This window comes from Haematobia irritans, chromosome 5, assembly GCF_050003625.1.
Source record: "Haematobia irritans isolate KBUSLIRL chromosome 5, ASM5000362v1, whole genome shotgun sequence".
Taxonomy (NCBI): domain Eukaryota; kingdom Metazoa; phylum Arthropoda; class Insecta; order Diptera; family Muscidae; genus Haematobia; species Haematobia irritans.
In genome coordinates, this window is record NC_134401.1 from 35,768,959 (window position 1) to 35,794,342 (window position 25,384).

The following is a 25,384-nucleotide window of genomic DNA, read 5'->3' on the forward strand; positions in this document are numbered from 1 at the left end:
AAATATTTATACAGAGTAAACTGTTATATAGGAAGAATGAACTAACTTGCGCTAAAACTTAAGTAACTTGTTCCCCCATTTTGAGATTTCCACAATGCGTTGTTAAAATCAGGAAAATTTAATGCCCTGGTGTACTTTTTAACTGCAATTCACGAAATTACACCCTCTCATAGAAGACAAAATGAACAAATGAAGGTCATTTTAACCGTACAGTTGTTCATTCTAACTTTATTGGAAAATCGTACGGAAATTTTCTTTTTCTTTAGTTCACATTTGAACTTTATACTCACGTTTAGTTCATAATATATTTGAGACATACTTACAAAAACGGAAAATTTCATAAGACTGTGGAAATTTTCGAAAAAGGAATAAAATTTAACTCAAAAAAAAAAATTTATTTTTTGCAATAAAAATAAGTTAAATGTAGTATCAGGTTTTCAGTGTACCTTGTTTTCTGGCTTTTAGCTATTTGGTTTTGGGGAAACAATTCTGGCAACGCTGTTCTAAACCAATCCTAATATTGTAAAATGGCCCCACATTAGATATTTTAATGAAAAGAAATAATTTTAAAATTTTCAAAACTGAGATATGGACTCTTCGAGGCTGCTTCAAAGATTTATTTCGATCATTTTGCATCCATTTGATTTAATAATTTTGTATCCATATATATTTTTATACCCTCCACCATAGGATGCGGGGTACATTAACTTTGTCATTCAGTTTGTAACACATCGAAATATTGCTCTAAGACCTCATGAAGTATATATATATATATTCTGGATCGTGGTGAAATTCTGAAATTCTGAGCATGTCCGTCCGTCCGTCCGTCTGTCTGTTAAAATCACGCACTTTCGAACGAAATAAGCTATTGCCTTGACACTTGGCATAAGTATTCGTAGTTGTTATTGATGTAGGTCGGATGGTATTGCAAATGGGCCATATCGGTTCACCATATAAACGGACCCCCAGATTTGGCTTGCGGAGCCTCTAAGAGGAGCATATTTCATCAGATCTGGCTGAAATTTGGTACATGATGTTTGTATATGGTCTCTAACAACCATGCAAAAATTGGTCCACATCGGTCCATAATTATATATATATATCCCCTATATAAACCGATCCCCCGATTTGGCTTGCGGAGCCTCTAGAAGCAAATTTCATCCGATCCGGTTGAAATTTGGTACGTGGTCTTGGTATATAGTCTCTAACAACCATGCAAAAATTGGTCCACATCGGTTCATAATTATATATAGCCCCCATATAAACCGATCCCCAGATATGGCTTGCGGAGCCTCTAAGAGGAGCAAATTTCATCCGATCCGGCTGAAATTTGGAACATGGTGTTGGTATATAGTCTCTAACAACCATGCAAAAATTGGTCCACATCGGTTCATAATTATATATAGCCCCCAGATATGACTTGCGGAGCCTCTAAGAGAAGCAAATTTCATCCGATCCGGTTGAAATTTGGTACGTGGTCTTGGTATATAGTCTCTAACAACCATGCAAAAATTGGTCCATATCGGTTCATAATTATATATAGCCCCCTTATAAACCGATCCCCAGATATGACTTGCGGAGCCTCTAAGAGAAGCAAATTTCATCCGATCCGGTTGAAATTTGGTACGTAGTGTTAGTATATGGTCTCTAACAACCACGTCAGAATTGGTCCATATCGGTCCATAATTATATATAGCCCTTATATAAACCCATCCCCAGATTTGACCTCCGGAGCCTCTTGGAGGAGCAAAATTCATCCGATCCAGTTGAAACTTAGTACGTGGTGTTAGTATATGGTCTCTAATAACCATGCAGAAATTGGTCCATATCGTTTCATAATTATATATAGCCCCCATATAAACCGATCCCCAGATTTGACCTTCGGAGCCTCTTGAAGGAACAAAATTCATCCGATCTGGTTGAAATTTGGTACATTTCGCTAGTGTATGGCCGATAACAATCATGCCAAAATTGGTCCGTATCGATCTATATTATATATAGCCCCCAAGTAAACCGATCCCCAATCACAGAAAAATCACGATTGTCACTCAAGCCAAAAATAATCTACTAAAATTTTATTGCCATAGAAAATTTTGTCAATATTTTATATTTCTATAGAAAATGTTGTCAAAATTTTATATTTCTATAGAAAATTTTGTCAACATTTTATTTCTTTAGGAATTTTTGTCAAAATATAATTTCTATAGGAAATTCTGTCAAAATTTTTTTTCTATAGAAAATTTTGTCTAAATTTTATTTCTATAGAAAATTTTGTCAGAATTTTATGAAGCATTTTATAGTTGGAGAGGAATATTTTGCAAAATCTTCCAAAACATCAAGAATTCTACCAATCTACCAAACAGTAAAAAAAAATCTGCCATTTTTGGTAGACTCGTGTTCATAATTGTATATAGCCCCCATATTTCAATTCTGCCTCTATAATTGCCACACAAAAGCTCATATTTCTTCCCTATATATAACGGTAAAGAACTGAATATATACGTATTTAATCGACCTTTCTTTTGTCTACTATATATCCCGCATGGACTAACTTACAATTTAGAAGATGATGTTAAGAAGTTTTAAGATGCCTTGCCATCGGCAAGTGTTACCGCAACCCACAGTACAGACAGTCTTTAGTAGAAGACAGTCTTTAGTAGAAGTTTCTAAGCAATCCATGGTGGAGGGTACATAAGATACGGCCTGGCCGAAACTACGGCCGTATATATTTGTTTTTACGTTTAAATGTATATTATAATTGTGAATTCCACAATGGGATTTATCATTTCTTGAATAGCTTTTTAAATAACTATAGATAAGTGGGCAACTCGATAAATGGGGTTTGTATTGTAATTTAATTTTGTTTTTAAACCTAGATTTGAAATTGGTTTGCTTTCTCAAAATATCTTTATTATGAAGAAGGCGTGTGTTTGTTTTTGTTTAGTACACAATTCTCTCATTATAAATGTTAAGTTCTGTAAATTTATATCCAACTCTCTCTCTCTGTCTCTCGTATAATGTGAGTAAGACTTTTCAAGTTTGATATTTTTTTTTTGTAATATCTTTCCCGTATTGTACGATTTATTTTATTTTTATTTCCTTTATGTTTGTTGAGATACAATTTTATTATTCCATTAAAAAACAAACAGTGTTGCTATCATATAATGACTCATAGTGTAAAAGTCGACACTATTGTTTTAAAATTTATTTATCGTTCCTTACAAAACAAACATTATTAGCACAAAAAAAAACAAAACAACTTTATTGAATTACAAAGAAAATTTTCAAGGGTCTTAATCAAACACCATGCATGCACTATGCATGCAAATGGAAGAAATAGTGATATATGTTAGCTGATTTCAAGCTTCATATCGAATTCTAAATCGCTCCCTGGTCAAAGTACTAATATCCGAGATTACATTAAAATGTGCCAGCCAGAAATTTTGGCCTTAGGCCCCGACTTACTTCTCTATTCAGAAACAGTTCGTAAAATATGTTAGCGACTAGCAGATGCATGGTCATCAGCGTTGTCGCAATTCTTTCTAATTTCTTTTGTGTCATGTCCACCATTTCAACAGTCGGTGCACTGAATTCAAAAGATTGCGAATTCAGTCTTTTGGATGTGAATTAAGAAATTTTGTGATATTTTGATAAAAAAAAATATATTAAAAATTTTTTTATGATTTTTAATGCAGTTCAATGCTTGTCTGGAACGTTTGACTTCTAACATTTTCAAAAATTCGCAATTTTTCTAGCATGGATATAGCATTTTTTTTTTGGCAAAATTTAAAAATTTGTACCATTTTATTCATTCTTAACCTGTTTTTAACCTATTTCAAACAAAAAAAATAACTTTCCACTAAAAATATGAAAAAACCAATCGAATCAAATGAACTTCCTATGCAGTTAAAATAAAGAACCTCTTTGGGAGGACATTTTTGGAAGTGCTTTTAAAGTTGTGCCTTTAGAAAAACTTCCAATTTTTTTTTTGCTATGATGTATTGCAACCAAATCCGGATCGCTATCATTTCTAAACAGCTCGTCTGACAGCTGACATATTTATTTGAGGGACAGTTCATTTCATTGTTTACTAGCTTACAAAATCATTTTGATCTATTGCATGGAGAAATAAAGTTATGGAATTGAGTTGAGTGGGCAACAGTGATGCCTGAGTCCTCACGAAATGATTTCACAATTGTAGTAAAATATCTTAGGACGAGTTCGTTTCGGAAAACATATTTTGCCTTAGTGTTACACTACTTTTTTCCCCATTGTATTTTCGCTTTAATGATAGTGTTGGCCAAATGTTATTATTTATTTATTGTATTGTGAGAGGTCCTGTATCCAGAAGCTATGACAGTGTCCTTCCTTCTTTTTTTTAATAATGTAGAAATAAAGAGAATTTCATGTAAACCTAATTTATTATACCGAAACTATTTCTAAAATATCCCCACAATTTATGAAAATTCCCCACCAAATCCCCCACCAAGTCCCCATATTAATCAATTTCTTCCCCATCCACGAAAAAATCCCCAATATTGGCAACACTGCTCCAGCATTTGAATGTAAATAAATATTTTGTTTCTCATACGTGATACTGACAGTGTTGCATCTCGTTCAAAAATGAACGCAAACGGTAACAACACCAGAAATGCCCCGAAAATTGATTTTATCGAAATCAACGCCATGGTTGTAGAAAATTTGCTGTAGAGCTGAACATATCACGAGAATGAATGCAGCACATATTGAAAAATGACCCATTGAAATTAAACCCATTGAAGTTCCAAAAACCGACAGCTTACCGATGCGCAAAAAAAGTTAGAATGGAAAGGGTAGCCACTGTGATGCAATGGTTAGCATTAGAGGTCTGCACAATTCCATTTGTAAATGCAGAGTACACGTGTACTTGCTACATGAGTACATCTATTTGAGAGATTCGCAAAACTATTGGTACACATTTTGATGAACACCAAAAGCCACGAGTAACTTCTTGTTACTACTCTGACCATCAGAGTCTGATGTCTTCACGACCAACAAACACATATTCCTCTTTCTCTCTTATTGAAGTGTACTCAGAGTGATCACGTCGAGTATGTTACGAGAACAAAACTTCATAGAGTACTCCATGTACCACGTGCAGTTTCAGAAATACAAAAAAACAGTTACTCTCCATAATATATGCTTTTGTTTATTATAGAGAACGGCAAACGTTAAGGTAAGGGTGTGACATACATAAATATATGAAATATGTGAAATATGTGATTAATAATAATGGAAAGTTTTGCCTCGCACATAACTGAGAAATACTTGTGGTACCACGTAAAGTGAAGAGAATCCATGTTGTACTTTTTCTCAAGTAGTTACATTTTTATTGTTCCTTTTTTTCGGAACACATATTGTTGGTGGTATTTGACAAGCAAGTGTTCTCTTCACTTCACTACTTGCGCTCTGAATGAAAGACAGTGTATGTACTATATTCGACAGCGAATTGCATACATGTAGTGAAAAGTTATTCGATGCAGACCTCTAGTTAGCATGCCCGCCTTGCATACACAGAGTCGTGGTTTCAAACCCAGTTTCGACCAAACCTCAGTAACGCTGGTGACATTTCTGAGTGTTTCAAAGTTTCTCTAACTGATTTCACTGCAATGTGGAACGCCGTTCGTACTCGGCTATAAAAAGATGGTTCTTTGTCATTGAGCTTAACATAGAATCGAACAGCACTCAGTGATAAGAGAGAAGTTCACCACTGTGGTATCACAATGGACTGAATAGTCTAAGTGAGCCTAATAGATCGGGCTGCCACCTAACCTAACCTAACCTAGACTCAAGCGCTGCCGATGGTCGCTTCACGCTCGTCTTCATCGACCTAGAGGTCAAAATAAACACCGAATATTATCCGAAAAATGTCCTAAAGAAAGTAATCAAACCCTGGGCAGACAAATATTTCGAACCATGGACATTCGGACCATGGAACAGTACTCAGCGCGCTTCACCAAAGAATGGCTTAAAAAGGAGGTTCCGCACAATGGCCAACAAAATCTCCGGATCTCAATCCTTTGGACTTATGCGCCTGCGGATTTTTGGAGAGTAAGGTTGGCGCAATGGCTTTGTCGTCCGTATGATTGGCATATTTCGTGTCAAAGGTAGCGAATTCGAAAAAATCTAAACTGATTCCAAAGTCGTATGTTATTTCCGACATAACATCAAATGACATGCCCAAATTTTTTGCTGGGTAAATAAAACCCATGCATCATTATTTTAAGATAGACTCTATCAGATGCATAAAATATTTTCCCCATTTTTGTCTTTTCCCCATATCTTTTTTTGCAATATAAAACCTCATTGTTGGATAAATTATTTTCTCTTTACAATAAATCAGCACACAGAGGCTAGAAGTTGGAAACAAATGACTTTTGTTATTAAGAGATAACTGAAATATCGCTAATATGTGATTATGGAAAGAAAAAATTATTATTTCCTCAAAAGAAAACAGAAGACAGTTGATCAGAAAACTTCAGCCATCACCAAGATAATGGACAAAAAAGATTTTTGGAAAGATGATAAGATAAATATCTCTACAGAAAGAAACTATCATAAACCTAAAGTTTTGTTTTTGGATTTTTTATTTACAAATTTGTTCAATTTGTTAACAAGGCAAATATTTTTCTTAGTTCCCACTAAAATTAAAGTTCAATCAGCAATTTTTTTATCTATATCTACACTGCTCTTTTTAAATTTTTCATATTTTAAGGTATTAGTTTTTTTTTTTTCTACAACGAAAAAATTTTTTGTTATCAGACCTTTTTGGTTTTACTTTTATGGTGTACTTGAGCTGAAGTATGTTACTATGTATTTGTGTTTATTTTCTTTGCGATAAAAAATGTTAATATAGATTAATTATATTTGCACACCTTACTCGAGTTCTTCCCCCAATGTTTTTTCCTTGAGTAGGTTATTCGCCATATGCACATGCCTTTATTTAACAAGCAAGTTTTATTAAAGTTTTCCATTTTTTTGTTACTTTTGCAATTTGTTTCTTTGTGTAAAAAAAGTCGTCATAGAAGTAACAACAAACACTTAGCAATTGTTTTGTTCTTTTCTTGGCATAAGTGCTAATTAAGCAAAATTTTTGTGAATTGAAATACTGATATGGCTAAAACGACTGTAGCCAATTATATGCGGCATGAATATTAAGAGACACAAGTGTGTGAAGCTGAAATTGAAATTAAAATATCCAGCACAGTTAGCCGAGACCAGAACCCGAATCTTAACTTTTAAAAAATATATTTCTGTAGAAAAACGGTTGACCTATATATAGAACATTTTGTCAAAATTTTATTTCCATGGAAAATTTTGCCAAAATTTTATTTCTATAGAAAATGTTCTTAAAATTTAATTTCTATAGAAATTTTTTGTCAAAATTTTATTACTATAAAAAAATTTTGTCAAAATTTTGTTTCTATAGAAAATTTTATTTCAATAGAAAATGTTGTCAAAATTGTATTTCTATAAAAATTTTTGCCAAGATTTTATTACTAAAAAAAAATTTGTAAAAATTGTATTTCTATCGAAAATTTTGTAAAAATTTTATTTCTATAGAAAATTTTGTCAAAATTTTATTTCTATAGAAAATTTTCTCAAAATTCTGTTTCTATAGAAAATTTTGTCAAAATTTTATTTCAATTGAAAATTTTGTTAAAAATTTATTTCTATAGAACATTTTTGCAAAATTTTATTTCTAACGAAAATTTTGTCAAAATTTTATTTCTATAGAAAATGTTCTCGAAAATTTAATTTCTATAGAAATTTTTGCCACAATTTTATTACTATAAACAAATTTTATCAAAATTTTATTTCTATAGAAAATCTTGTCAAAATTTTATTTCTATAGAAAATTTTGTCAAAATTTTATTTTATTGAAAATTTTGTCAAAATTTTATTTCTATAGAAAATTTTGTCAAAATTTTGTTTCTATAGAAAATTTTGTCAAAATTTTATTTCCATAGAAAATTTTGCCAAAATTTTAATTCTATAGAAAATTTTGTCAAAATTTTATTTCTATAGAAAATTTTGTCAAAATTTTATTTCTATAGACAATTTTGTCAAAAGTTTATTTCTATAGAAAATTTTGTCGAAATTTTGTTTCTATAGAAAATTTTCTCAAAATTTTATTTCTATAGAAAATTTTGTCAAAATTTTATTTCTATAGAAAATTTTCTCAACATTTTATTTCTATAGAAAATTTTCTCAAAATTTTATTTCCATAGAAAATTTTGTCAAAATTTTATTTCAATAGAAATTTTTCCCCAAAATTTTATTTCTATAAAAATTTTTGTCAAGATTTTATTACTATAATTTTTTTTTGTTAAATTTTATTTCTATCGAAAATTTTGTAAAAATTTTATTTCTATAGAAAATTTTGTCAAAATTTTATTTCTATAGAAAATTTTCACAAAATTCTATTTCTAAGAAAATTTTGTCAAAATGTTGTTTCAATCGAAATTTTTTTTTAAATTTATTTCTATAGAAAATTTTGTTAAAATTTTATTTCTATAGAACATTTTTGCAAAATTTTATTTCTAACGAAAATTTTGTCAAAATTTTATTTTTATAGAAAATTTACTCAAACTTTTATTTCTAACGAAAATTTTGTCAAAATTTTATTTCTATAGAAAATTTTCTCAAAATTTTATTTTTATAGAAAATTTTGTCAACATTTTATGGCTATAGAAAATTTTGTCAAACTTTTATTTCCATAGAAAATTTTGTCAAAATTTTATTTCTATCGAAAATTTTGTAAAAACTTTATTTCTATAAAAAATTTTGTCAAAATTTTATTTCTATAGAAAATTTTCTCAAAATTCTATTTCTGTAGAATATTTTGTCAAGATTTTATTACTATAAAAAAGGTTTGTAAAAACTTTATTTCTGTCGAAAATTTTGTAAAAATTTTATTTCTATAGAAAATTTTGTCAAAATTTTATTTCTATAGAAAATTTTCTCAAAACTCTATTTCTTTAGAACATTTTGTCAAAATTTTATTTCAATCGAAAATTTTGTTAAAATATTATTTCTATAGAAAATGTTCTCAACATTTTATTTCTATAGAAAATTTTCTCAAAATTTTATTTCTATAGAAAATTTTGTCAAACTTTTATTTCCATAGAAAATTTTGTCAAAATTTTATTTCTATAGAAAATTTTCTCAAAATTCTATTTCTATAGAATATTTTGTCAAGATTTTATTACTATAAAAAAGTTTTGTAAAAACTTTATTTCTGTCGAAAATTTTGTAAAAATTTTATTTCTATAGAAAATTTTGTCAAAATTTTATTTCTATAGAAAATTTTCTCAAAACTCTATTTCTTTAGAACATTTTGTCAAAATTTTATTTCAATCGAAAATTTTGTTAAAATATTATTTCTATAGAAAATGTTCTCAACATTTTATTTCTATAGAAAATTTTCTCAAAATTTGATTTCTATAGAAAATTTTGTCAAACTTTTATTTCCATAGAAAATTTTGTCAAAATTTTATTTCTATCGAAAATTTTGTAAAAATTTTATTTCTATAGAAAATGTTCTCAAAATTCTATTTCTATAGACAATTTTCAAAAAATTCTATTTCTATAGAAAATTTTGTCAAAATTTTATTACTATAAAAAAATTTTGTAAAATTTTTATTTTTATAGAAAATTTTTTAAAAATTTTATTTCTATAGAAAATTTTCTCAAATTCTATTTCTATAGAAAATTTTCTCAAAATTTTATTTCTATAGAACATTTTGTCAAAATTTTGTTAAAATGTTATTTCTATAGAAAATTTTCTCAAAATTTTATTTTTATAGGAAATGTTGTCAACATTTTATGGCTATAGAAAATTTTGTCAAACTTTTATTTCTATAGAAAATGTTGTCAAAATTTTATTCCTATAGAAAATTTTGTCAAAATTTTATTTCTATTTTGCCAAGATTTTATTACTAAAAAAAAATTTGTAAAAATTGTATTTCTATCGAAAATTTTGTAAAAATTTTATTTCTATAGAAAATTTTGTCAAAATTTTATTTCTATAGAAAATTTTCTCAAAATTCTGTTTCTATAGCAAATTTTGTCAAAATTTTATTTCAATTGAAAATTTTGTTAAAAATTTATTTCTATAGAACATTTTTGCAAAATTTTATTTCTAACGAAAATTTTGTCAAAATTTTATTTCTGTAGAAAATGTTCTCGAAAATTTAATTTCTATAGAAATTTTTGTCACAATTTTATTACTATAAACAAATTTTATCAAAATTTTATTTCTATAGAAAATCTTGTCAAAATTTTATTTCTATAGAAAATTTTGTCAAAATTTTATTTTATTGAAAATTTTGTCAAAATTTTATTTCTATAGAAAATTTTGTCAAAATTTTGTTTCTATAGAAAATTTTGTCAAAATTTTATTTCCATAGAAAATTTTGCCAAAATTTTAATTCTATAGAAAATTTTGTCAAAATTTTATTTCTATAGAAAATTTTGTCAAAATTTTATTTCTATAGACAATTTTGTCAAAAGTTTATTTCTATAGAAAATTTTGTCGAAATTTTGTTTCTATAGAAAATTTTCTCAAAATTTTATTTCTATAGAAAATTTTGTCAAAATTTTATTTCTATAGAAAATTTTCTCAACATTTTATTTCTATAGAAAATTTTCTCAAAATTTTATTTCCATAGAAAATTTTGTCAAAATTTTATTTCAATAGAAATTTTTCCCAAAATTTTATTTCTATAAAAATTTTTGTCAAGATTTTATTACTACAATTTTTTTTTTGTTAAATTTTATTTCTATCGAAAATTTTGTAAAAATTTTATTTCTATAGAAAATTTTGTCAAAATTTTATTTCTATAGAAAATTTTCACAAAATTCTATTTCTAAGAAAATTTTGTCAAAATGTTGTTTCAATCGAAATTTTTTTTTAAATTTATTTCTATAGAAAATTTTGTTAAAATTTTATTTCTATAGAACATTTTTGCAAAATTTTATTTCTAACGAAAATTTTGTCAAAATTTTATTTTTATAGAAAATTTACTCAAACTTTTATTTCTAACGAAAATTTTGTCAAAATTTTATTTCTATAGAAAATTTTCTCAAAATTTTATTTTTATAGAAAATTTTGTCAACATTTTATGGCTATAGAAAATTTTGTCAAACTTTTATTTCTATAGAAAATTTTGTCAAAATTTTATTTCCATAGAAAATATTCCCAAAATTTTATTTCTATAGAAAATTTTCTCAAAATTTTATTTCAATAGAAATTTTTTTAAAATTTTATTTCTATAAAACTTATTGTAAAGATTTTGTTACTATAAAAAAATTTTGCAAAAATTTTATTTCTAACGAAAATTTTGTCAAAATTTTATTTCTATAGAAAATTTTCTCAAAATTTTATTTTTATAGAAAATTTTGTCAACATTTTATGGCTATAGAAAATTTTGTCAAACTTTTATTTCCATAGAAAATTTTGTCAAAATTTTATTTCTATCGAAAATTTTGTAAAAACTTTATTTCTATAAAAAATTTTGTCAAAATTTTATTTCTATAGAAAATTTTCTCAAAATTCTATTTCTGTAGAATATTTTGTCAAGATTTTATTACTATAAAAAAGGTTTGTAAAAACTTTATTTCTGTCGAAAATTTTGTAAAAATTTTATTTCTATAGAAAATTTTGTCAAAATTTTATTTCTATAGAAAATTTTCTCAAAACTCTATTTCTTTAGAACATTTTGTCAAAATTTTATTTCAATCGAAAATTTTGTTAAAATATTATTTCTATAGAAAATGTTCTCAACATTTTATTTCTATAGAAAATTTTCTCAAAATTTTATTTCTATAGAAAATTTTGTCAAACTTTTATTTCCATAGAAAATTTTGTCAAAATTTTATTTCTATAGAAAATTTTCTCAAAATTTTATTTCTATAGAAAATTTTCTCAAAATTCTATTTCTATAGAATATTTTGTCAAGATTTTATTACTATAAAAAAGTTTTGTAAAAACTTTATTTCTGTCGAAAATTTTGTAAAAATTTTATTTCTATAGAAAATTTTGTCAAAATTTTATTTCTATAGAAAATTTTCTCAAAACTCTATTTCCTTAGAACATTTTGTCAAAATTTTATTTCAATCGAAAATTTTGTTAAAATATTATTTCTATAGAAAATGTTCTCAACATTTTATTTCTATAGAAAATTTTCTCAAAATTTGATTTCTATAGAAAATTTTGTCAAACTTTTATTTCCATAGAAAATTTTGTCAAAATTTTATTTCTATCGAAAATTTTGTAAAAATTTTATTTCTATAGAAAATTTTCTCAAAATTCTATTTCTATAGACAATTTTCAAAAAATTCTATTTCTATAGAAAATTTTGTCAAAATTTTATTACTATAAAAAAATTTTGTAAAATTTTTATTTTTATAGAAAATTTTTTAAAAATTTTATTTCTATAGAAAATTTTCTCAAATTCTATTTCTATAGAAAATTTTCTCAAAATTTTATTTCTATAGAACATTTTGTCAAAATTTTGTTAAAATGTTATTTCTATAGAAAATTTTCTCAAAATTTTATTTTTATAGGAAATGTTGTCAACATTTTATGGCTATAGAAAATTTTGTCAAACTTTTATTTCTATAGAAAATGTTGTCAAAATTTTATTCCTATAGAAAATTTTGTCAAAATTTTATTTCTATCGAAAATTTTGTAAAAATTTTATTTCTATAGAAAATTTTCAAAAAATTTTATTGCTATAGAAAGTTTTGTCAAAATTTTATGTCTATAGAAATTTTGTCAAAATTTTATTTCTATAGAAAATTTTGTCAAAATTTTATTTCTCTAAAAAATTTTCTCAAAATTTTATTTCTATAGAAAATTTTTCAAAATTCTCAAAATTTGTGAAGTACCTACCAGAACATCAAGTATTCTACCAAAGAGTAAAAACCCTACAATTTGTGGTAGAATTCTAGCTACGATTGTCACCATGTGTAGAACTCGCAGCGGCAATTTATAATAATAATATTTTTGTCCAATATAAATTATCTTCTTCACATCTTTTATTGCAATCTGGTACACCGAAAAAAGTGAACTGTTTTATAGGAAGAATGAACTACCACCCACGAAAATTGAACTAAACTCTACTCCACATTTTGAGATTTCCACAAAGCGTTGTTAAAACCAGGAAATTTTAATGCCCTGTTGTACTTTTTAACTGCAGTTCACGAAATTACATCATATCATAGAAGAAAAAGATAACTAACGAAGAAAATCATTGGCGCCAAATCATGACCATTTTAACCATACAGTAGTTCATTCTTACTATTTTTGGGAATCGTACGAAAATTTTCATTTGTTTTAGTTCAATTGAACTTATGTGTACGGTCATTGAACTTTATACTAACGTTTTGTTCATAAAATTTTTGAGACATACTTAAAAAAAGTAAGATTTCATTAAGTTGTGGAAAATTTCGATAAAAATAATAAAATTTAACTACAAATTATTTTTTCTTTTTCAATAAAAATAAGTTAAATTTAGCGGAAAATTTTTTTCTGTGTAATCGGTGTTTATTTCCAAGCCATTGCTTTAAAAATGTTAGTACAATTTGAACCCAAAAAGTACACTTTTTCATTCTCGTTGGAACAATTTAAAAAATTTGCCTTTTCATCCCTGTGCTAATCTTCAACAGAAACGTGTTTAGTTGTTTTTACTGCCCAGGCGAGCTATAAAGGGCCCTTATCTATATTGTCTTTTATTTACACTTTAGTACAATCAATCAAAGTAATCTAAAATACAAAATTTTTAAAAATTATGGTATTTCCAAGCAGGCTTATAAAGAAGATTAAAAAAATTAAGGCAATATTATTGATTTCTGTTTGTATATTATCGATAAACATGCCAAAGTTTAGTTGTATGTATAGGCAAAGAAATAAATATCACTCTCTATTACTCAGTGTTGCTATGGGGTTATGTTGTAAATAATCTAGATGAGATATTTGTATACTCTCCCATCTCTCTCTTTGTCTTATGGAGTTCTTAATAAATACGTCAATAGATTGAGGTGACTTTTGTAAATATTGACATTAGTTTCCAAGTTTAGTCGTATGTATAGGCACAGAAATAAATATCACTCTCTCTCTCTCTCTCTCTTACTCAGTGTTGCTATAGGGTCGGGTAGTAAATTATCTAGATGAGATATTTGTATACTCTCCCATCTCTCTCTCTTTGTCTTATGGAGTTCTTAATAAACTCTTCAATTAGGTTGATATGGCCATTTGTAAATATTGACATTAGTTTCCAATTGAAGCAATGTCTTTATACAATAAAATGACGTTTCACAAATTTATTTGCACACACAAATACAATTTAATTTTATTCTTCAGAAAGAATTAAATATATATATATATTTTTTTTGTTATCTCACTATATCTTTCTTTCACTCACTCCCACACTTTTATTTACTTTAAAGGCACATAGCCTAGATAACAATCTGCTTTTATTTGTAATACAAGGCAAGTATTCAAGACACTTCTTCTTTTTTTTAATATCTAACTATGATATTATCTATAACTCCATTGACAGATATTAAATGTTATCTTAAAACTTAAAAACACAACCCATCTTTACTTAGCAACGCATCTCGAACAAAGTCTAACCTTTTTCGTGAGTGTGCAGTTAACATCTGATAAATTCGACGGGCAAAACAATTACCGAGTGCCAGTGAGTACGACCACCGTATGTGAACTCATTTGGAAGTAAACTGATCGAATAGAAAACAGCAACGGCAAACAAACAACGTTCATGAAATTTTCTAATTGTTGTTTTTATCGTTGTTATTTTGCCAGTTGCTTTTTGTTTTTGTTATTTAGAAGTTGTCATCAAATTCAGTTACTGCGATTTGCCACCCCTACTTAGTGTAGGTGTACGTATCGTTTTTATTGAAATGTTTGCAACAGGCATTGGTAATACCCTATAACATGAAATGAGAGTCATACTAACTGTTTCATTATGATACTGGCAGAGTGAGTGACTTTTTAATTTTAGAAGCTAAAACATCAAATCAGGAATACTGTAAATGAAGCAGCACACAATGGTTCCAAATCGCTTTTTTTGAAAATAATTCTGTAACTTTTGATCGGATAAAGATATCAACATAATTTTGTGTGAAAGCTGAGGTGTTTTTGTCTTATTTTGCAAGTTTGTGGGTCCACAGTGGGTCCTCGGGCTGACCTTTAGGTGTTGAAAGCTGCTGGTTTTTGGTTACCATACGAATTAAACAATTTCATTAAAATTAACCAATGAAACTTTTCGTTGACATAATTAGCATTATTCATTATGACAATGAATAGTTTCATTATTAAATAGTTTCATTATTAGGTTGGCTCAGTTAAAATGACAAATTTCGCTAATGTAACGAAGATTTTTTAGCCATTGAAGTGTCTATCAACTCTGATCTCCGACAAATTATTTTATGGGTACCAAACAGAATCACAAATTTATTTTGACATGAGTGAGATTTTCATCTTAGAGTTCTATGGACTCGAAATATCGAAATGTAGGGTATTACACGATGAAACACCTACAACTAAGAACATATTTTGACTTGATATGACAGCTTTTGACAGTCAGCTTTTACCTCTATTCACCTAATATCTCTCTCCCAAACCGAAAAAAATGAGAGATAACATTATTCACGAATTTGTATTGTTTTACTCGTTGTTTTTGTTGTTATTATTGAGGTCTCAACTTGCGTTCTACGGGTATAAACAAACATACATACAAACATACCAACCATGTTGATTTGTGTGTGTTTTGTTTTTGTTATATGGACTGACTACAAATACGGATCATCATAAAACCAACCAACACCTGTATTTACCATATTTGAAGTTGAGTGAATTTTGTTATAGCTAAATTTTGTGCTAATTTATTTGTATCTTCTCTTCAGAGTATAATATCAAAATGAAGCTTAGAACAAATATACACTATAGACAAGCATCACCATAACACTAAAGCCAACAACAACAAAGTTTATATGGATATATGTATATTTCATCATTAAATACTGAAATGACAGTTATTTTTTTATAGACTAACACATATGTATATACTAAAATTGTCCAAGTCATTTCATAATTTACGATGTGTTTATATGCAGTTTTAATTTTTTCCAGAGATTCATTTAATTTCTTTTCATCTAAGCAATTAGTGAGGTGAGTGAGTGATGCATTGTGGTATAAGGAGCGAGCAAGGGATGGAGAGAGAGAGAGAGAGCGCAACAAATAACGAGAGGAAGTATAATATTCATCTACTTAAGATTTGAGATCAAAAAACTCTAAATTGTCTGATTTTTCTATTTTTACAGTGCGGCACAGCGGGGGAAACAGGAGGAAATACATCGCGGTGAAACCATTTTGGTACATATTTGGTTATTATAACAAGTGTGAAAAAGGAAAATGCTGCGAAGGCAGCTTTTTGATACCCCACAACAATCCTGTACTGACAAAAAACCTTGCCCTGTTTCAAAGGCACTGAAATGCATTATATAAACATAATAAAAAAATCAACGAAAAATATGCAATTTTGATGCCATTTTTCTACTGGACGTCTCTAGTAAATGGACATTCCTACAAAACGTCTGGCTGATAGTTTTTCGGATTCTTTTTTTATATATGTTGCCACTCTTCGACAGATATTATAGGCCAAAAAGCAATTATTTTCGTAAGGGCAGTTGGTCACAATTCAAGAATCAAATTTTCAGAACAAACTCATATATTTTTTACCTAATTAAGGTATGGCCGAATAATTACATTTTTTTCTGCATTCTGTTAGAACAAGAACAAAACCATAGAAAAATTACTAGTATTGTTGTCATGTTTCCGAATTTCTTGGATATATTGACCTCAGTTCAAAAGAATATCCTTTTATGTAAAGATACCCGTTTTAAAGTTGAATTTCTCAACTCACCCAGAAAAGGAATATGATCACCTCAAACATGTTTTAAGAGCAAAATGTTATTTTTTGGGTGGTGACCATGTAACATGGTTTTCGCAACCATGTTATTTTCTCGGAAATCATGTATCTGATTTCGGCAAGCAGGTTATATTTGACGAGAAAATAACATTTTAGTGACAAACATGTTACATGGTCACCATACAAAAATAACATTTTGCTCTTGAAACATGTTTGAGGTGATCATATTCCTTCTCTGCGTGCTCTAAGGACAAACACCTTTTTGCCGACTTTAGTGGTCTGAGATGGCATAGAATTTGAAGATACTTAATTGTCGCGAAATTCTTTATAGATGGACATTAGTCTAATTTAAGCAAAAATTTAGTAATGATCGAACCATAGATATGTCCTTCCGAACTTTGGATGAGTGTATCGATATCGTTTAATAGACTAAAGGAGTAGTACTGCGATAATTTTGCCAGAGACACTCGTGCCTTGCCTTTCTACAACTTATGTTTGTCATTCTCTGCTCTATTTTATGGACTTTTAATCAATTGAATACAATTTGAACCCACTGTACTGAAATTACAAAGAATTCTATTCAAAATTCAACCGAGCTTTAGTTATTAAGCAATACAAAAGTAAAAACTGAAAAAAAAACATACAATAGCAAAGCAGCGTACTTAATTAGCTTGATCACTCGAGAAATATAATTGGTCAAATTGTAATATTTGCTATAATAATACACTGAAAAAAATTAATAAAATATCCCAGCAAAAAAAGCGTCGCCAAAAAAGTAGTGAAAATGTTCTTTTTTGGATCCGGAAGTGGTGCCAAATTGACGCATAAGCGATGAATTTAACATGGGCTTGTCATAGGACGGATGTCCACCATTTCAACAATCGCTGCACTGAATTTGCATCACTTCCTAAGGTGTGAGGCGAATCCAGTGTTTTGAATGTGAATTAAAAATTTTTGTGATATTTTGATAAATAAATAATTTTTAAAAATTTTTATGATTTTTAATGCATTATAACGCTTGTCTGGGACTTTTGTGATCAAATATTTTCAAAAATTCTAAATTTTTCTACAAAGGATTTAGCATTTTTTTCGGCTAAATTTAAATACTTTGTACCATTTTATTAATTCTTAATCTGTTTTTAACCTACTATTTGAAACACATTTAGCCATTAAAAATATGAAAAAAGCGAGTTAAAAAGAAATTGAATCAAATGAACTTCCAGTGCAGTTAAAATAAAGAACATCTTTGGGGGATCATTCTTGGAAGTTCTTTTAAAGTTGTGCCTTGAGAAGAACTTCCAATTTGTTTGCTGGGATGCTATCAATATAGTTGATAAAAACTTCAAATATACAAATAATCATCTACGATATTGTCAAATCTTTATATTTGTATTTATATTTATATGTATATTTATAATTATATTTATATGTATATTTATATGTATATTTATATTTATAATTATATTTATATTTATATTTAAAAAATATTTATATATCAAATACATGGAAAAAATATTGATATAATATAAACCCAAAATTCAGGAGACAAAATATAAACGACAAATTTCTTTAAAATAGAAAAAAAAACAAGTACATACGGCCGTAAGTTCGGCCAGGCCGCATCTTATGTATCCTCCACCATGGATTGCGTAAAAACTTTTACGACAGACTGACTCGGATGAAATTTGCTCCAAAACCAAATATCGGGATCGATTTATATATGATTATGGACCGATATCGACCACTTTTGGCATGGTTGTTAAATACTAGATCGGATGAATTTTGCTTCTCCAAAAGGCACCGGAGGTCAAATCTGGGGATAGGTTTATATGGGGGCTATATAATTATGGACTGATATGAACCAATTCCTGCAGGGTTGTTGGATACCATATACTAACATCACGTACCAAATTTCAACCGAATCGGATGAATTTTGCTCTTCCAAGGGGCTCCGGAGGACAAATCTGGGGATCGGTTTATATGGGGGACTACATATAATTATGGACCGATTTCGACCTATTTGTGCATGGGTGTTTGAGGCCATATATTAACACCACGTCAACTGAATCAGATGAATTTTGGTCTTCCAAGAGACTTCCGAGGTCAAATCTGGCGATCGGTTTGTATGGGGGCTATATTTAATTATGGACCGATGTGGACCAATTTTTGCACGATCATTAGAGATAATATATTAACACCATGTACCAAATTTCCGGATCGGATGAAATTTGCTTCTCTTAGAGGCTCCGCCAGCCAAATCGGGGGATCGGTTTATATGGGGACTATATATAATTATGGACCGATGTGGACCAATTTTTGCATGGTTATTAGAGACCATATACTAACATCATGTACCAAATTTCAACCAGATCGGATGAAATTTGCTTCTCTTAGAGGCTCCGCAAGCCAAATCGGAGGATCGGTTTATATGGGGGCTATATATAATTATGGACCGATGTAGAACAATTTTTGCATGGTTGTTAGAGACCATATACTAACACCATGTACCATATTTCAGCCGGATCGGATGAAATTTGCTTCTCTTAGAGGCTCCGCAAGCGAAATCGAGGGATCGGTTTATATGGGGGCTATATATAATTATACACCGATGTAGACCAATTTTTGCATGGTTGTTAGAGGCCATATACTAACACCATGTGCCAAGTTTCAGCCGGATCGGATGAAATTTGTTTCTCTTAGAGGATCTGCAAGCCAAAATTGGGGGTCCGTTTATATGGGGGCTATACGTAAAAGTGGATCGATATGGCCCATTTGCAATATCATCCGACCTACATCAATAACAACTACTTGTACCAAGTTTCCAGTCGATAGCTTGTTTCGTTCGGAACTTAGCGTGATTTCATCAGACGGACGGACGGTCGGACGGACATACTCAGATCGACTCAGAATTTCACCACGACCCAGAATATATATACTTTATGGGGTCTTAGAGCAATATTTCGATGTGTTACAACACGCTCACAAAAAATCGCTTCTGTAACATATACTCCCAAACATATTTTGCTTCAAGCATATACATTTTTGGGTATTGCCCAAACATTTATATGTTTGATCTCTTCCAATATATAATATGTTTGAAAGCATATTGGTCTAAACAATATATGTTTGGGTAGTCTAAGTTCCAAACATTTTGTATTTTTGCATCCAAGTTCAATAATGTTGTCTTCTAAAAAACAATATGTTATTATGTGGACATATAATATGTTTGGAAGCATTTTGCACCCAAAAATATTATATGCTTAAAAAATATTCTCCCAAACAATATAGTGCTCAAAATTTTATTTATTTAGTTACAATCATAATGAATTATGAAAATAAACAGGTAATATAGGTGCTAATAAACAGGTAATATAGGTGCTAACAACATAGGTTTTCGACCTGAATGCTCAAAATTTTGTTTCTGCCCAATTGTATATTCCCCCACATCTTTCTCACTTCCACGAGATTTTTTAGTTCTTAGCACCTTTTTCTGTAATACAAACATTGTAGAAGAAATTATTCAATTGTATGATTTTTTTTTATTTTAATTTTACCTTTTGCCGGACGGGGATTCGAACAGCGGACCACACAGTTTGTAAGGATCAAAGAAGTAGCTGATCAATTGCCCAAGGAAAAATAAAATGTTAATTTTGTAATAACAAGCAACAACCACCAACTTAATTCAATATCGCTCCCTGTTAAATAGCGCTCCAAGCTACTAAACACATATATGTTTATAGGCTATTTCTAAATTAATATATGTTGCATCCAAGCATATTATATTTAAAAACATTTTATGTCCCAAACATAATATGTTCTAACATATTAACATATATGTACCAAACATGTTATGCTAGTTTATGAACATTATATGCTTGCACTCAAAAATATTGTGTTTAAAAATTTGTTTTCCAAACATATAATGTTTATAGCCAAACATATGAAAAACAGTCTTTTTCATCCGTGAAAAGGAATGACAAAGTTAATATACCCCCACCCAATGGTGGAGGGTATACTTATGATAGAAAAACAAATTTGTTCATAATTGTTCAACAAAGAATATATTTTTGCATTCAATTTCAACCTAACATAGGCTAAGATTTAGATAAGAAGTATTTTGCTTTTTGAAATTAATTTTTTATTTGAAGTCCCTCTCCCAAAAATAGAAAATAGAAAAACTTCGTTAAATGAGCTTTTTATCCTAATTGTAATTATATTGGTGACAGATTTTAAACTAGCTTTGCTTCTTTAAAAATGCCTTTTTTTGAAGGAGCTGCGTGTTAAATTCGTATTTTTATTTATTTATTTCCAATTATTTATAACTAAAAATAACAATAAATTAAAAATATTTAAGCACTAGCAACTAAAGCTATCGGCTTTCCCATGTATAGAATATCACTTAAGTCATTTTGCCTTGCAGCAAATGTCATATAGGTCATTTGGCATTGTCTCTGGTTTAAATATTTAAATATTTGCTTTAAAATTTCACTCCCACTGATAAGATAGTCGCATTGTAGTTGAATAAAGACGACATATTCTCATTACGCTATTTCAAAGAGTGCAAACAATTTATTTTGTTATTGTCTTTAGTATCGATAACCTTAAATATTAAAATTGGTAAAATATGACACTTCCAGTAAGAATAAACGTTGGAATACGAGTGAGTTTCAGACAATTAAAATATCTCTTCGATGGTATATCCAATTAATTTAGACTGTTCTAAAATTCCAAAAATATTCCAAGTTTCAACAATTATTTCACGAAGAACTCTTCCTTATAAAAAAGCTCCGATTATTAGCCATCAAATGTTTTAAAAATATTCATTTAACATATTTATACAATGTGGAAATCTTTTAAAACCTTTTGATCACCCTCTTCATGTGTGCCATCTAGCGACTGTTTTTATACTACCAACCTACCGCCTGGTAAATACCTATAACATTGAATCTGTCAAAACCGCCATCTATTGGACATCAATCTATATTGTCGTAGACTTGCCAACTAGCTGATGAGAAAACAAAAAGCTTACACATTAAAAGCACAAAACACTCGAATCAAAAAGTCAATTAAATTTATCAATGAAAATAGAGAATTCTATGGAAGAAATAACTACTATCCTATTTTATGAACCCTTACACTTAAACACATAATATTTTTTTTGTATTTTATTAGTAATTAATTTAGTGAATTGATATAAATAAGTAATATACATAGTTTGATCAACAAATTGAATTAAAATAAATTAAATTTCTCGTGTCTATATTGAGCACAAAATCATGTATTGTATACAAGGTTACTAGAACAAACTTATTATATTTATAGACGACGGGTAAATTGTTTTTATTAATCCGAAAAAATATCAATTTAAAATCAGATAATATAAATTCAAATTAATAATTAGTGAAATGAATGAAGCAGACGATTAAAAACATCATAATTAACACTTTTAAGAAGTGACAGTAAATCAAAGGTTGTTTTAAGATACCAGTCAAAAATAGAAATAAATTTTAATACCTAAAGAATCTTTAAATTGAACAAAATTAAGTTAAATTAAAATAATTAAGTTAAATACAAATTCACTTATATTATGTAAAATTTGTTTATGTTATTGTAGTCTAATTTATTGTTGACTAGCGTAACCCGGCCCGCATCGCTGCGTCTTTCGAAGCATATTCTTAGGTTAGGTTAAGTTAGGTGGCAGCCCGATGTATCAGGCTCACTTGGACTATTCAGTCCATTGTGATACCACATTGGTGAACTTCTCTCTTATCACTGAGTGCTGCCCGATTCCATGTTAAGCTCAATGACAAGGGACCTCCTTTTTATAGCCGAGCCCGAACGGCGTTCCACATTGCAGTTAAACCACTTAGAGAAGCTTTGAAACCCTCAGAAATGTCACCAGCATTACTGAGGGGCGACAATCCACCGTTGAAACACTTTTTGGTGTTGAAGCAGGACTCGAACCCACGACCTTGTGTATGCAAGGCGGGCATACTAACCATTGCACCACGGTGGCTCCCCTTTCCATTCTAACTTTTTTTGCCCATCGGTGAGCTGTCGGTTTTTTGGAACTTCAATGGGTTTAATTTCAATGGGCCATATATATTCCAGGGAGAAATTCTAAGACGATATAAGCATGTCCGTCTTTCCGTCTGTTTGTCTGTTGTAATCACGCTACAGCCTTCAATAATGGAGCTATCGTCCTGAAATTTGGCACAGCTTCGTCTTTTGCTTGCAGGCAAGTCAAGTTCGAAGATGGGCTATATAGGTCCAAGTTTTGATATAGTCCCCATATAAACCGACCTCCCGATTTGAGGTCTTGGTCTTATAAAAACTGTAGTTTTTATCCCATTTACCTGAAATTGGAAATCTAGAGGTATTTTAGGACCATCAAAAAGTGTACCGCAAATGGTGCCTATCGGTCCATATTTTGATATAGCCCCCATATGGACCGATCTCCCGATTTTGCTTCTAGAAAGTGTATTTTCTATCCGATTTGCCTGAAATTGGAAATCTAGAGTTACCCTAGGACCCTAAAGACGTATGCCGAAAATGGTGAGTACCGGTCCATGTTTTGATATAGCAACCATATAGACCGAACTCCCGAGTTAACTTCTTGTTCTTCTAGAATCCGTAATTTTCACCCAATTTGCTTCAAACCGGAAATCTAGAAGTATTCTAGGACCTTTAAGAGGTGTGCCGAAAATGGTGAGTATCGGTCGATGTTTTGATATAGCCCCCATATAGGCCGATCTCCCGATTTTACTTCTTGGACTTCTAGAATCCGAAGTTTTTACCCAATTTGCCTTAAATTTGAAATCTAGAGGTATTCTAGGAAAATAAAGAGATATGCCGAAAATAGTGATTATCGGACCATGTTTCGATATAGCCCCCATATAGACCGATCTCCAGATTTACTACTTGGAGTTCTAGAATCCGTAGTTTTTATCCAATTTGCCTGAAATTGGAAATGTAGAGGTATTCTAGGAAAATAAAGAGATGTGCCCCCATATAGGCAGATCTCCCGAATTTACTTTTAGGGCTTTTAGAATCCAAAGTTTTTACCCAATTTGCCTGAAATTGGAAATCTAGAGATATTCCAGAAAAATAAAGAGATGTGCCGAAAATGGTGATTATCGGTCGATGTTTTGATATAGCCCCCATATAGGCCGATCTCCCGATTTTACTTCTTGGACTTCTAGAATCCGAAGTTTGTATCCTTCCATGTTTGGGTATAGCCCCCATTACAACGAACTCCCGATTTAACTCCAGGGTTTCTAGAAATTGTAATATTTATCCGATTTGCCATAAATTGAAAATATACTGGTATTTTAGACCCATAACAAAGTGTATATGATTTAGTTTTATCGGTCCATTTGGTAAGGCCTCCATATACTCGTAGACCGATTTCACTTATTGAGGGTATAGAAGGTGCACTGATCTGCTTGGGAAAATATCTGTCATCAAACCCCTCTGAAATTTTCAAAGGAAACTATTATGTTTGATTCATGGTGGTGAGTATTTAAGATTCGGCCCAGCCGAACTTACTTTTGTATATACTTGTTTTAATTATATTCTGTATTGAAATCGTTGGCTCCTCCTCTACATTTCCTATGGTTTGTCAAGGGAGGTATCCTTCTCCTCAACATACCTAAACATTAAGTATCATATTTCAACTACATACAAAGAATCTACATATGTGTCCCGCCCAATAAATCGGAAAAAGGAAAAGTACTTAAATATTGAGCATATTAACATTTGTTAAAATGTTGGACACGGAGAACATGCCTTTCTCGAACATGTACTGGAAAATGAAGCATCCTCTACGTTGCCTGTCAATTTCATGTAAATTTAGTTTTTTTTACTTAAAAATGTCTGTCAGAAAGCTATGCAAAAATCATAAAATTATGTACCGAGTTCCCATTTATGCACAACCCCCTACTTTTAATTTTCAAAAAGTCGGACAAAAGCAAACCCTCTCCTGTGCTCCTCCCCGACAAGATATGGGAAAATCACGTACCCTATATTAATTTAACAAAATACCCAACGGTCCCAATAAATTCATTTCATTTCATTTCATTTCATTTCATATATCTTTATTTCATAATCGAAAAGTCAAGGACAGGCCAAATATGATTATGCATAGCTACAATTTAGAAAGACACTATGGTATAACAAATTCAAATCCATATATAGTTTACTTAGACATCTATTATTATATCAAAATGCAGTAAATAAATAAATGACACTAATATGGGTAAATAATAAGAGAACATTTTAAATTGGACGACCATTAATGTCAGTGTATAACATTTTTCTGTTTCCTTTCTTTCTAAAGCCGCGAAATTAATATTCGTCTATATTCATGACAAGGTAGGGAGAAATTC

General features: G+C 29.4%; 1 protein-coding gene and 1 long non-coding RNA gene across 2 annotated transcripts in view; one reads left to right on the forward strand and one right to left on the reverse strand.

Moving 5' to 3' along the window:
- LOC142238358 (uncharacterized) overlaps positions 1 to 14,799 on the reverse strand; it is a 37,983-nt gene extending 23,184 nt beyond the window's left edge. The window contains exon 1 of the mRNA XM_075309971.1: positions 14,681 to 14,799. The gene's annotated coding sequence lies outside the window, so the exon portion shown is untranslated. The remainder of the gene's footprint in view (positions 1 to 14,680) is intronic.
- LOC142238359 (uncharacterized) lies at positions 14,641 to 16,605 on the forward strand. Its single transcript, XR_012722707.1, has 3 exons — positions 14,641 to 14,744; positions 16,199 to 16,319; positions 16,400 to 16,605. It is a non-coding gene; the product is annotated as an uncharacterized LOC142238359 (long non-coding RNA).
- The last annotated feature ends 8,779 nt before the right edge of the window (positions 16,606 to 25,384 follow it).